The sequence below is a fragment of the Mus caroli genome, unplaced genomic scaffold, assembly GCF_978045245.1.
Source record: "Mus caroli unplaced genomic scaffold, Mus_caroli_1 scaffold_16, whole genome shotgun sequence".
Lineage (NCBI taxonomy): Eukaryota > Metazoa > Chordata > Mammalia > Rodentia > Muridae > Mus > Mus caroli.
In genome coordinates this window covers 8,366,590-8,380,210 of record NW_028227271.1, presented here as the reverse complement: position 1 = coordinate 8,380,210, position 13,621 = coordinate 8,366,590, and the positions used below count along the sequence as shown (strand labels likewise).

General features: G+C 44.4%; 1 pseudogene; it reads left to right on the top strand.

The window, feature by feature from the left end:
• The first annotated feature begins 8,192 nt into the window (after window positions 1-8,192).
• LOC110311094 (U1 small nuclear ribonucleoprotein C pseudogene) lies at window positions 8,193-8,661 on the top strand (annotated as a pseudogene).
• The last annotated feature ends 4,960 nt before the right edge of the window (window positions 8,662-13,621 follow it).

Here is a 13,621-nt window from a genome sequence, read left to right as displayed (position 1 = left end):
ACCCCCAGGGTTATGCGTTGAACACATATGTCTCCAGCAGGTGGTGCTGTTTTGGCAAGCTGGAGCTCAGCCAAGGGAGGAGCCACCCTGAGGTACCTTCAGAGGTTGTTCATGGTCCCTCCCTTCTGACCAGTCAGCCTTGAGCTAGGTAATCTCTGCCATGTACTTCTGCTGCAGATGTACCTCGCTATAGACCCAGAATCCGTGGGGCAAAGGTCAATGGACTAAAGCCATGAGCCAGAAACGTGCCTTTCCAACCTCAAGTTATTTCTGGCAGTCTGACTGGCACATCCCCCAAGTCCATGTATCAAAGGCTTGGCTCCAGCCTGATGCTATGAGAAGTGTAAACAACAAGGTAAGGATGAATGGAACTGTCTAGGGGGCATGCCCAGGACGGGGGTTATGGGATTTGGCTCTCTTCTTCCTCTCACATAGCAAATGGAATCTTCATCCAGACTCACCATGATACACAACAGGATATGTGGGTCGTACACTGAACCCTTTATTTGGGGGGGGGGAACCCTTTTCTGTTTTTAAAATAATGTATTTCCAATATTTCCAATATATTGGGCAAGCCACCAGGGAAAGGAGTATACATCCATAGCTGTAAAATCCATGGATTTAGGCTAGGGAATCCCAAGTCCTTATGAGCAAGTAGTCAAAAACCAAAAGCAGAGAATTTTCACATACAAAAGAGCCTTCATTTGATTATTGACATATTTCTTAGCAGAAACCTTTCAGAGCAGAGGGAATGGAATATCATATTCAAAGAACTGTAATGCTATATTGTCATCTGTGTGGTTCTTGGGCCCACTGGGAAGAGGGCTTGTCCAGCTTAGGAGATGTGTTGGGTCTGATTGTCCCCAAGGCTTTGATTGGAGGCTGCTGTGTCTTTCAAGACTTTACTTTGCCAGGCCTATGTCGTAATATCACTCAGTGTGCCTCATGTTTGGCTGTAGTATGTGTAACTTCCAGTCCTGAACCCACATCCCAGGGGTCTAAAACTTGGCTCTATCCTCCACAGCACTGGCCAGACTTAGAGTCCTGCCAGGATAGTGCCTGCTATAACGCTTCCTATACACAGCAACTAGAAATGGGGACGTCACAGTAAAATGCCTCCCAGTAGAAGGAGCTCGGCCGTTGTATCAGTCAGGCTTCCCGACAGAAGGAATACATCCAAAAGGGAGGCTTATTAGATTGAGCTTAGGTGTTACAGTCTGGTTAGTCCAGAAATAGCTAGCTGCCTGTACATCGGAGTGCCTGAGAATCACTCACAGCCCAACCTGGTGAAGAATTCCTGGAGGGTTCCTGAAGAGTGACGGTCTTCAGTTCACACTGCAAGCCAGAAGCCTGGAGAAGCTGATCCAGATGACAGCACGAGAATATAGCAGCAGCGACAGCAGCAGCAGAATAAATGAACCTGAAATCAAGATAGGAGCGGACTCTCCGGTATTACAGGAGATGCAAAAGCTTTCCCCCAGGTTCCTTTTGTCTTGGTTGCCAACAGAAGGCGCCACTATGTTTAGGGTAGGTCTTCTCACGTCCAATACCCCAGTGAAGAACAAGCCTCCGAGTTGTGCCCAGCAGCTGGTGTCATAGATTATTCCAGATAGAGTCGATCTGACAGCCAAGATTAATCTCAACAGGCCTGTCCTGATTTGGGTATTTTGGAAGGAGAGGTAATAGGAGGATTTGGTAAAGAGTGAGAAAGTAAAATATGTGGGTCTCTTTGGCTATCTGAGCAGGCAATCAGCAGAGAATCAGAGAGGCCAGGTGTGGAGGTATAAGCTCCTGCTGCAGAGGCCATGTTGAGTTTCTGCTTCTGCTTCCATGTTCATTGAGTGAGTTCATCAGACTTCTGTGCCAGCCCTGGGCTAGCCAACAGCAGGCTGGCAGATGTCCGCTGGCTTGGTCACTTCATCCCTTGGTTGTCAAGGATACTGTGAATACTGAGTTATCTTATTTTCCCTCGCCATTGCTGTGCTAAAATGCCCCGACAAAATGAAATTAGGAGAGGAAGTGTTCGTTTTTAGCTCATAATTCCAAGTTACACTCCATTTGGGAAGGCCAAGGTGGCAAGAACTTGAAGTAGCTAGACACATCCACGGTCAAGAGCAGATAGAATGAACGCATACATTCTTAGGATGCAACTGGTTTCCTCAGTGAAATTCACTACACACCCCAAGTCCTGGGAAGGGTGCCACCCATAATGGGCAGATCTTCTTTCCTCAATTAACATAATCAAGATAATCTCCCACAGATATGTCCAATAGACTAATCTGATCTAGACAGTCCCTCCCTGAGACTTGCTTTCCAGGTGATACCTAGATTATGTCAAGTTGTCCTTTAAAACGAACCCAGCTAGCATTAAGATAAGCTTCAAATTTGATGAAGGGGCCATTGTCACAAAACGAGCAGGGAACTGGCACCAGGAAAAACAAAAACAAAAACAAAAACAAAAACAAAAACAAAAACAAAAACAAAAACAAAAAAAACCAATGCAGGTCAACAGAACAGATGAAGAACCCAGATAAGAGCCAGGGGAGTTCCAGCCACCCGGTCTCTGACAAAGATGCCAAAAATGCAAGTTGTGATAAAAGACAGTGTCTTCAATAAATGGTGCTTGGAAAACCACAGGCAGGAAACTAGATACCTATTGCTTATCCTATACAAAACTCAGCGAAAGATAACTCAGCGGTTCAGGGTACTCACTGCCCTTGTAAAAGACCAAGGTCTAGTACAAAGCTTCCCTAAAGCAGCTCACACTGACCGTAACCAGTTCCAAGGACTGTGATATCCACAAGGGTTACTGCAGGCCCCTGTGATGTACATAAAAATCACACACAGTGTACATAAAAATCACACACACACACAGAGAGAGAGAGAGAGAGAGAGAGAGAGAGAGAGAGAGAGAGAGATTTAAAATTTTTAAATGACTTTTAAAATAGACTCTACATAGATGAAAGCCTGTTTAATTACAGCTCTGAAATTAATAGAGGAAGAAGTAGGGGACACATTTTAAGATATTGACCTAAGCAAGCATTTTCGTAATAGAACTCAGCCGCACAGGTAATCAGCCCAGCAATTGGCAAATAAAATAATGCTTCTTTATTTCAAGGAAATAATGAACCGACGGGAGAGACCGAGGAAGTCTTTGTTAGTGATGTATCTCATGGAGGATTAATATCTAGACTACATCAAGATCTAAAATCAATCAATCACACAAAAACAAATAACAATAGTTCGAATGATTCCGTCAGTAAATGGGCCAATCGAATGAGCAGACAGTTCTCGAAAGATGAAATAGAAATGACCGTTAACCACATGAAAAAAAAAAACCCAACATCTGTGGGAAGCCACATGTGCCGTTGCAGAGTGGCACAGGCTTCTGCTGGCCACCACGCATACATAGGCAGGAAAGTTTTTTGCCAAGATGAGGTTTTGAGAATTAACCAAAATTGACCAATCAGATGAGAGAGAAATTGACCAATCAGATGAGAGAGAAATTGACCAATCAGATGAGAGAGAAAGTAACCAATCAGATGTAGGAATGCAAATGAGGTGGTAAGCATCAACCAAGCACAACACAATCCGGGTGTGAGACACGCCTCTCCTAGGCCTATATCAAGCAGCACCAGGGCTGGGCTCAGGGTCTTTTCGCCTCTACAATCAAGCTCTCCCAATAAACGTGTGCAGAAGGATCCTGTTGCAGCGTCGTTCTTGCTGGTCGAGTTGGACGCGCGCAAGAAACATCACCACCCATCAGAAAATTATAAATAAAAACTACATTGAAATCTCATTTTATTCCAGTCCGAATAGCAAGTTATTGAGAAAACTTATATCATGGCCAAGTTGGCTTAGTGGACCAGGGCACCTTTGACAAATCTGACAACCTGAGTTTGATCTCTGGAACCTACATGGTGGAAGGAGAGAACTAACTTCTGCAAGTGGTCCTCTGACCTCCACACCTATACCACGGCACACAACGGCACTAAACTAGCAAATAAGCAATCATTGAAATGGAGACAGTAAGTACCAACTAGGATAAAGACACAGAAGTCAATCTATGCTATTGATGAGAGTGTAAGCTAGTCCAGCCACTACGGAATCAGTTCACAGGTCCCTTTAGAAACTATGAACGAAGCTTCTGTGTAATCCAAGTAGGCTTGGGGTCACCCAACAGACCCAAATCAAATGCCACACTTGCATGTCAATGTTTATCACAACACATGTCACAGTAGTTAAGTTATAGAAGCAACCTGGGGCGGGGCAATCTCAGATGGAGAAGTAAAGGAAATATGGTATACGCACACAGTAGGATTCTTTTTTCTTTTTCTCCCATAAAGAACAGAGCTATGTCATACAAAAAAAAAAAAAAATGGATGTACCTAGAGATAACCATAATGATTGAATTAAGCCAGTCTCAGAAAGATGGCTCAGGCCTCCAAAAGGTCCCTCATTGCCCAATTACCTGACTAACTCCACCATAGCATGCTAGGAACGTGAACAGCAGACCGGGGACTACAGTGACCCTCTGTGGTACCTGTCGAGGGATGCTATGTGCCTATTACTGTGGTGGCTCACAGAATCAAACAGCACTGTGTTGGAAGGTTGTGGTGTCAGTAGAATAGAGACCGGAAGAGTACATTCTCTTAGCCTTCTTTCCCAGAAAAATGCCCAGCGAAACCATTAGACTATCACGGCTGTTGTTATGATTAAAATAGAATGGTATTTCAAACGCCGAGGATTAAAATCATTATGTAGAATGAGGCCGTCATCAACAGTCTATTCTGGCCATTTTCCATTCTACCGACTCTGCTCCATTTAGCGGTTCTAGAAAGCTTTGTTCTTCTCATCAGATGGATGAGGAAGCTGCGGTCCGGGGAGCTTCCCATCTGTCCGAGTTTGCTTTCTATCGCTGTGGTAAACAGCTCTACCCAAAGCAGCCAGGGACAGAGAAAAGCTTATTTACTTACTTCCATGTCACAAGCCCATCAATGACGGAAGTCAGGGCAGGAACCTGGAGACAAGGATTGATGCAGAGGCCATGGAAGAGCGCTGCCTTGCTCACCATGGCTTGCTCAACCTGCTTTCTTATACAACCCAGGACCACCAGCCCAGGGATGGCACCGCCCACAATGGGCTGGGCCCTCCCGTGTCAATCACCAATTAAGAAAGTGCTCCATAGACTTGCGGTCAGGCCAATTTGATGGAGGCATGTTCTTAGCTGAGGCTCCTTTTCCCTAACTTGAGTCACATTGTAAAAAAAAAAAAAAAAAAAAAAAAAAAAATCCGTACAAACATTGAATACTTTCCTTGAGCCTTTTCACACCAAATAAGTGATATAACTGGTATTGAACTTGAACTTCCGGTCACTTGACGACAGCATCTCATTTCCTAACTTCCAATTCAGCTCCTGAGATCTCACTTCTCCAGTTACTGAGGCATGCCAAGAAAATCCTAGGTCCTGGATGCTCTAAATACCCTACTTTCGTTTACCCTTCGGGCAGTCTTGGATTATCTGGAAACAGATGTGTAGGCCACTCTTGGGCCACTTACATTTGTACCTCACTAAACTCTGTAAGTAGCCCTTTAAGAGTCCAGTCCCCGCCTATCAGAAGGGGAGAAGCCAGAAGAGGGCTGAAGGTGGATCAGCCAATTGTGTTCTCACTGTAGCGTTGAGTACAGCTGAGAGACTTTGGAAATAATGAATAAAATTAAGCTCCAGGAGTATAGCCTTCCTTACGCCTTCACTCATCTGGATAGAATGCAATGAGATGGCCAATAGCCAAATCCCACTTACAATTGTGAGTATGAAAAGGGAAAACCTCGGATATTATACTTCTATTGCTTTAGATTTTCTTTTTTTTTTTTTTTTTTGGCTAGATATCTAATTGCTATGAAACTTACAGTTTTCCAGATTCAGTTCATTCCTTTAGAAAAAATTTTGAAGTTGAGCTAATAAACTGATTTCCTGTCAAGTTATTTTTTTAAAGACATTCCTATAATTTTCCCATGGTGCTTTATTTTTTTAGACTTGTTTTATAGTATGCTTATGAGTGTTTTGCTTGCGTGTATACATGGGCACAGCATGCATGCCATGCTCATGGCGGCCAGAAGAGGGCACCAGATTCGCTCTTGGAACTGGAGTTACAAATGGTTGTGAACTGCCACGTGCATGCTGGAAATGGAACCTAGGTCCTCTCTGTAAGAGCAACAAGTGTTCTTAACTGCTGAGCTTTATCTCCAGCCCTGAGACTGCTTTTCTAGGATTTAAAAAAAATGCTAGCAATATTAATAAGCAAACGTTATACAAACGTTAGTCTATTCTGTTTTTTATGCTGATTTCTAGAAAAGACAATTCACAATCCCCCCCTAGTTGTTCTTTCCTGAGGTCACCAGCATTCTTTGAAGGAATCGCTCTCTAATTCCTAAGTCCCGTATCTTTAAGCGACTGGCATTTCTTCACTCAATGAAATGCAGAGGAGTGTGGTACAGGGACAGGGAAGGAAGAATTAATTTCCACACTATGAAATACTCTGATTTTTAGAGCAAAAAAAGAGAAGACCTAGAAATTAAATTTTAATAGACCTTTAGATTTGGGCAGCAATCAAAGGTTCTCTCTATAGTAACAATTACACACATCGCTGATCTGAGATCAAATATTTATGTCTTCCTCTCCCTGCTAGAGAAAATGCTAGCATTTTCCTGGCTACAGATATCACCAGGGTAATGCAATAGAGGGTCAAAGAGACGAAAGATGTCTTTCATGGTGCAGAAAGGAGTAACGTGCCTGCCAGCGATTAAGCACAACTGGAAGTGAGTCAAAATGGGGACAAAGTACTGTGTTTGAGTAGATATTTTAGGCTATAATTCTAACTTCTACTGAAGCACTGTCTTGCCTATCAGCGAAACACGTACAAAAGAAGACAAAGAAGTCTTGTGCCAACAGGAGACAAAAGCTCTTCCCACCTCTTTAGAGCACTTTCGTTTTCAGGAGTGAACAGTTTGAATAAGACACTTCCATTATTCCTTTAGGGGGCATGCAACCGTTTAAAAAAAAAAAAAGATGAAATACAGAATGTGCTTCCCCATGAAAAAAATATTTCCATTGGAGTTTCTAATATAGAAACCAGTAACAGATTGAAGTCTGCTTATACAGGATGCCACTAAACAGTGATAATGTCTCCTGCACCTTGGAGGACTGGGGCTTGCTTCTCCTGACCCATTCATACCACCACCAGCAGCAGCACACTGACAGCTGCCACCGGCTGTAGCTTTGGTAGTAATAAAGTCTGTGCTCCGTATCTTTTTCAGAAATATTTGTAGAGCTGCCTTTGGGGACTTTGGACTTAATAACTCACAGTGCATTCATGTAGATTACCTATTCTACAAGACCTTTTCTTCTGTTTTGTTTTTGTTTTGTTTTAACTTGATTTCAAGGAGTCTATAAAATTCTGCTAATTTTTATTTCTCAGTGAGCTCAAAATATACAACCCAGCTGGTCCAACCGTGGCTATGCCCACGTCTACACTTACTCTAGTAGAGGGGTAGTGAAGCTCTCTTTTGTTTATCTCTTCTGCTGACTGTTGTAGAAAATATGTAATCTCAGTCAGAGGCTTCTACCCCGCCTTTGGTTATTCAATTTCCAGATAAAAGACAAACATAACCTTTAATTTACAATAAGCCTTTATCAGTACTAAAGCTGGCCAGATATCTACCTTCGATGCTATCAAAATCAATTTTCCTATCAATAACACAGAGTTATGATTTACCACGTTCCATCTGGGCTGCTCCTAACTCCAGTTGGCTAGCCCTCACAGCCATGGTACCCCATAGTGTCTTCTCCTCTCCCCACCTTCCTCTCTTCTCGTGGTCACCTCAGATCCCAAGCCCGGGAACTCCAGACCCCACCTATGTTTCTTCAGCCTAGCTATTAGTTGTTGACATCTCTATTTAACCAATAGTTCTAGATTAAGGAGCAAGGCTACATTGTGCATGAAGATTCCCTCATTCCTGGGAGCAACCAGGCCTTGGGAGCCAGTATTCATCTTTACAGTATGTATCAAAAGAGCAAACCTCAGCAGCTAACCTAACTCTGCCTGCCACTGGGCCTGGCTAACCTTCCAAGTGTCTGGCTGGCTATTAAGATGGGCTCTCTTACCGGGGTAGCCAACAGCTTGTGGAGCATCATGCCCAGGTTTTATTGTGACTACTGTGACACGTATCTTACCCACAATTCTCCGTCTGTGAGGAAGACACACTGCAGTGGTCGGAAACACAAAGAGACTATTACCAGAAATGGATGGAAGAGCAGGCCCAGAGCCTGATTGACAAGACAACTGCTGCATTTCAACAAGGGAAGATCCCTCCCGCTCCGTTCTCTGCTCCTCCGCCTGCAGGGGCCATGATCCCACCTCCCCCCAGTCTCCCGGGCCCTCCTCAGCCTGGCATGATGCCTGTGCCCCACATGGGAGGCCCTCCCATGATGCCAATGATGCCCCCCCTCCGCCCGGAATGATGCCCTTGGGACCAGCTCCTGGGATGAGACCACCCATAGGAGGCCACATGCCCATGATGCCCGGGCCTCCCATGATGAGACCTCTTGCCCGTCCTATGATGGTGCCCACCCGGCCTGGCATGACCCAGCCAGACAGATAAGAGCAGAAACGCTCTTGATGGTTTTGTATTTCTTGTTCTGTACCACCAGGAGCTCTTGATGCTGAGCCCGAGTGTTTACTAGATGCATGGAAAGGAAACGTCCCTTCCTAACTGAATATTTTTGGAGGGAGAAATAATACAAAAAAAAGTGCAGTTTTCACTTATATTGTGAAATGTGAAAATAAAATCATCAGCTCTTTTAGTTAAAAAAAAAAAGATGGGCTCTCTTAGTTATCACATTTTTTGTAGCAAGCTTATAATTTTCACTGTGGGCCTTTCCCCTTGCTAACTACAAAAAAGCTCTCTTGCCTTCGAAATAGCAGATCAAAGAAAGACCAAAACTTAGGAGGACTAACGCCAAAACCCTGTAGCACACCATGTCCGGCGTCACAGGCTTGTGGCACAATCATCTGTGTGACAATAGCACTGTCACTGTCACCCCTGGCATGCTCAGCCTCTCTTCGGCCAGTTCCACCCCACCACACCTGCAGTTTTTCCTCACAGGCGTCCCACAGTCCTGGCATCTCCAATGCAGCTTAGGCCTCTGGGTTTCATACAATGGGACCTCCCTATAAAGAAACACAGACCTGGCTGCGGGCTGCATAGCTTCAGAGGCTTTCTAGAAACATGGAGAAATGATAGGAAATAGCTCCAGGGTTATATGGGAATGGGACCAGGCAGGAAGGGAGCCCGTGGCACTGGGGGTGGGCGAGCCTGTGGGCCGGGTGTCTGTGAAGTGCTTGTGAGTAGCGACTGGGGGAGCCTGTGGCATAACATGGACCTCAATATGCTGATGGGACCCAAAGGCGTGTGTTAGTGGAAGAGCTAAATGTCACTTTTGCTAGAGATAGGTGTAATTTTAATTTTTTTTTTCAAATCCTATTTTTAATGATAGTTCTTAAATGCTTTAACCTCCCTTAAGGTCCACCACCCACCAGAGGGAGTGGGGAGAAAAAAAGAATACGAATAAGGAAGTGGACCTGTTTAGAAAGGTTCTTTGGAACAACTCTCGTTGTCTGAGTTGTCTGGAAATCAGCAGCTCAGTTCACAGGTCAGCAGCGGCAGCTCAATCCACTCGCAGATATCTCACAGATACACCAGCAGTGCAGTTTGGTAGAGTCTCGATAGCAAACTTGACTTGGCTTGAGTCAGCAGGAGGGACCAAGAGGAACACCAGGAGAAGTTCTCAGCTGTGCCTCTCTCAGGAAAGCAAAGATCAGCAAAGACATGAGACCCACAAGCATTGCACAGCTAGCTGTACCAGCAAGCCGAGCTCTGTCTCTGTCACTCCGTGGAGTACTACTTAGACCCTCCAAACATCACGTGTCCTCCATGTGCCTTGCCTCAGCACAGGTCTAGCCTCATCACGTGCATCCAATCAGCCTGAGTGGAAGTCAAAAGAAACTGCAGCACAACAGGAGTTTTTTGGTGCTTCTCTCTCTATGGAGCCCCAGCAAATGCAGCTCAACTATGCAATGTAAGATGGACCAATACAAGTGTGCTGTTAGCAGAGGATCTTTCATCACACGTCCTTTCAAGTGCTCACTTTAGCAGAACATTCTCTCTCCTGTGTCTTCTTCGGCAAAATGTTCCTTCCCATTTGCCCCAGCAAAACACCATCCAGCTGACTTTCCAAAGAACCCTTAAGTTTCCATGTCACATAAGGAGAAGAACTCCTTTTTTGTACGGGGGAACTAGCTTCCTGAGTCCCAGAGGTAGTACTGGGCTATGTCTATTTGCCAGGATGTGGTTAAAGGAGTTTCTTCCAGACCTGACAATTCTGAATTCAGAGAAGCCATCAATGAAGGTGAACCATCATACTTGGTATGAAGATTGAGTAAGAAAATGTACACATTAGGCAGAGCCTGCCACCAAAGGGGTGCATGACGGATTTTTGCTGTCTGTCCTTCTGCTGTTTAGAAATACGTGCTTCGTGTATGTTGTCAACGAGTCTAGGAAATACAGAAACGGAGTGTAAACAGCTAAATGCTATGATTTTTTTCCACCGTGTAGAGACATTCCATTCTCAGGCAAACCAAGTACACTTCGAATGAAATCAGGAAATAACCACATTCATCAGATGAAGTCCAATTGCTCCTGCCGGTGCCTCTCCCCGCTTCCCACATGTTTAGAACAATTCCTGGTCTGTCATGTCATGCCTTTTCTCGTTTTACTATGAGAATACTGTTCAGCCAGGGGCCATCCAAAATAGAGATGGTGAGTGTACAGAAACTCTGAGGGATTCTATTCATCATCCTGACAGATGGAGGTCTTTACCAAATGCATAATACATAGATACACATATCTAAAGTATTAAAGTTAGCATCAGAATCTAAGCTCATTGAGGACTGGTTAGAGTCCTGGTCACCTCTGTGTCCCAGGTACACAGTTTATGGAAAGACCAACCACCCCATCTTGAACACGAACATTGATGTAAGTCATCTTAGCTATTTCATTTCCAGGATTTCTCCTCTCCTCCCAACCAAGGAAGAGCCTGGCAAGACAAAGTGAACAGCTTGCCCAAGTTGCTGCAGGTTCTAAGCAGCATAGTCAAGACTCAGAGTGAGTTTACATCTTGGGGCCTTCTTGTTTCCAACTTAGGAACTCTGTGTGTAAAGCCACCTGTCAGGGGAAGGAAACAATGGGCTTACACCGCTTCACCGAGAAAGGGGAAGCTGGGGTTAGGAGCATTTTCCTCTATTTGTGAATGCACACATAGCCACACAACCTATCAGCAGTGGCCATCCTCCCTCTTTCTTAGTTCTTAGAAGGTACAAACTATTTAAAGAGACCCCTTCCACTTTCTTCTCCTAATGTACAATACAGCTAGAGCCTCAGACACCTAGGGTGGGGTGTTCTAAAAGCCTCTCAGATGAATGTCCAGGCTGGCAAATCTTTAGTCTTTGGATGGCGACACAGCGTTGTAACTGGGCCTCATGGTTTGACTAACTGATTTGCAAGATCCTTTGCATTTCCATCCTAAGTATCAGGGAAACTGGGAGCTGCTGCCCCTCAGCAAGATAAGGCAGTGCTCCACAGCAGAGCCAGCCTCACCCTGCTGCAGGGCGAGAAGTAGGTTGGTTAGGACTGGCTCGAATTGTTGTAGCAGCTATCTGAATACTAGTCACCATTTAAGGCCCACATTTATTGGGGTTACTTGTATATATTTAATAAGAAGATAAATAGGGGATAGTTGGAGAGATGGCTCAGTGGTTAAGAACACTGGCTGCTCTTTCAGAGGACTTGAATTCAGTTCCCACTGCCCACTAGGCACACATGTGGTGTGCACACCTACATGCAGGAGAAACTCCCATACGTGTAAAATAAAATAAAAAAGCAACAGGTGAGAATATAATGCCCCAGGTGGAGGAAATGATCTTTCAACCATTTTCTGTTTTGATTCAGAAAAGCAGTCTCTTAGACGTCTCCAGACCACCTCCAGATGGCTTTTCAAAAAAAAAAAAAAAAAAAAAAATGGAAACAGAAGCTGAGATGTAGTTCTGTGGTAGAGTGCTTTCTTAGTCTCGAGTTCTACCCCTAGCATAGCAATCAATAGATCAATCAGTAAATATTCGGACTTGTAACTGATCATTCTTCCATATTTCTTTTCAATATCTACTCACCCCATGTCTTAGTTAGGGTTTCACTGCTGTGAACAGACACCATGACCAAGGCAACTCTTATAAGGACATCATTTGACTGGGGCTGGCTTACAGGTTTAGAGGTTCAATCCATTATTATCAAGGTGGGAGCATGGCAGCATCCAGGTGGGCATGGTGTAGGAGGAGCTGAGAGTTCTACATCTCATTCCAAAGATAAACAGAAGACTGGCTTCCAGGCAGCTAGGATGAAGGTCTTAAAGCCCATGCCCACAGTGACACACCTCCTCCAACAAGGCCATACCTCCTAATAGTGCTATTCCCTGGGCCAAGCGTAGTCAAACCACCACACCCCAAATAAAATACTATTCACTTATAGTATGTATGCACATATGTGTTTCCAGATTTAGACAGTTTCTGCAACAGTATTTACCAAATAGTATATATTTGTTACTTCTCCGTGGCTGACAGAAACAATTTAAAGGAGGAATTGTTTTTTTCTGACTCACAGTTTCAGGTGTTTCAGCTTGGTTGCATGTGTTCCTGCATGGTGACACGGTGTACTGCAAACAGACCCGGTGTCTGTCACATCAGCAAAAGCCAGTAATCGAGTCTTTAAGCTAAGCTTTCTTCTGAAACCTGGTAACCTAGAAAGCCAGAGTGAAGTCTGTCTTCTAATTTTTTTTCCTCATTAGTGGTTTTCTAGAGAATCAGAACAAAGAAACCCAATTAAAAGTTCTGGCTTATCCTTCTGACCGGGTGGCTCTTACCTCTGAGATTGCCTTCCCACCATGTGCCTCCCTCTCCAGTAGCAGGAGACAGTTTATAGACCCAAGGTCACTGAGTCTTGTCCACCCTTTGTGTGTTTTGTGTGAAGTGTGCGTGGGGTTCATTCAGAGCAAGAATCACCAGCAATCTGCAGTGTACCCCAATTCCTCCGTACAGAACGCACACAAAGGCATCCATGCAATGCTCCTAGCATGGTATCCCTATCTTAGAGGTGGTAGAGAAAGATCTTCACGTGTGGAACCAGGAAGAAAAGGAAGAGAGAGGCTACTTGGGGGGCCTTCTCCATCCCCTTCATTCAGTCTGATTCCCCAGCCTACAGGGGAGTGCCACCCATGTTCTCCATTCATCTTCTGCAGAAACCCTCAGACACACATGGAGGGGGGTATCAGTGCCCACCTACGTGCTTCATATCTCAGTTGCACGGATAATGAAAGTCAAACACAGCTTCTATTTGGCCTGAGATTTCTATGGGGATATTTAATTATTTTTCTGTCTGCACCTTTTTTTTTTAAAGCTGCTTTTTTTCTTTTACCATTTTCTGCTTTTTCCTGAAACCTGAAACCACAGCAGTA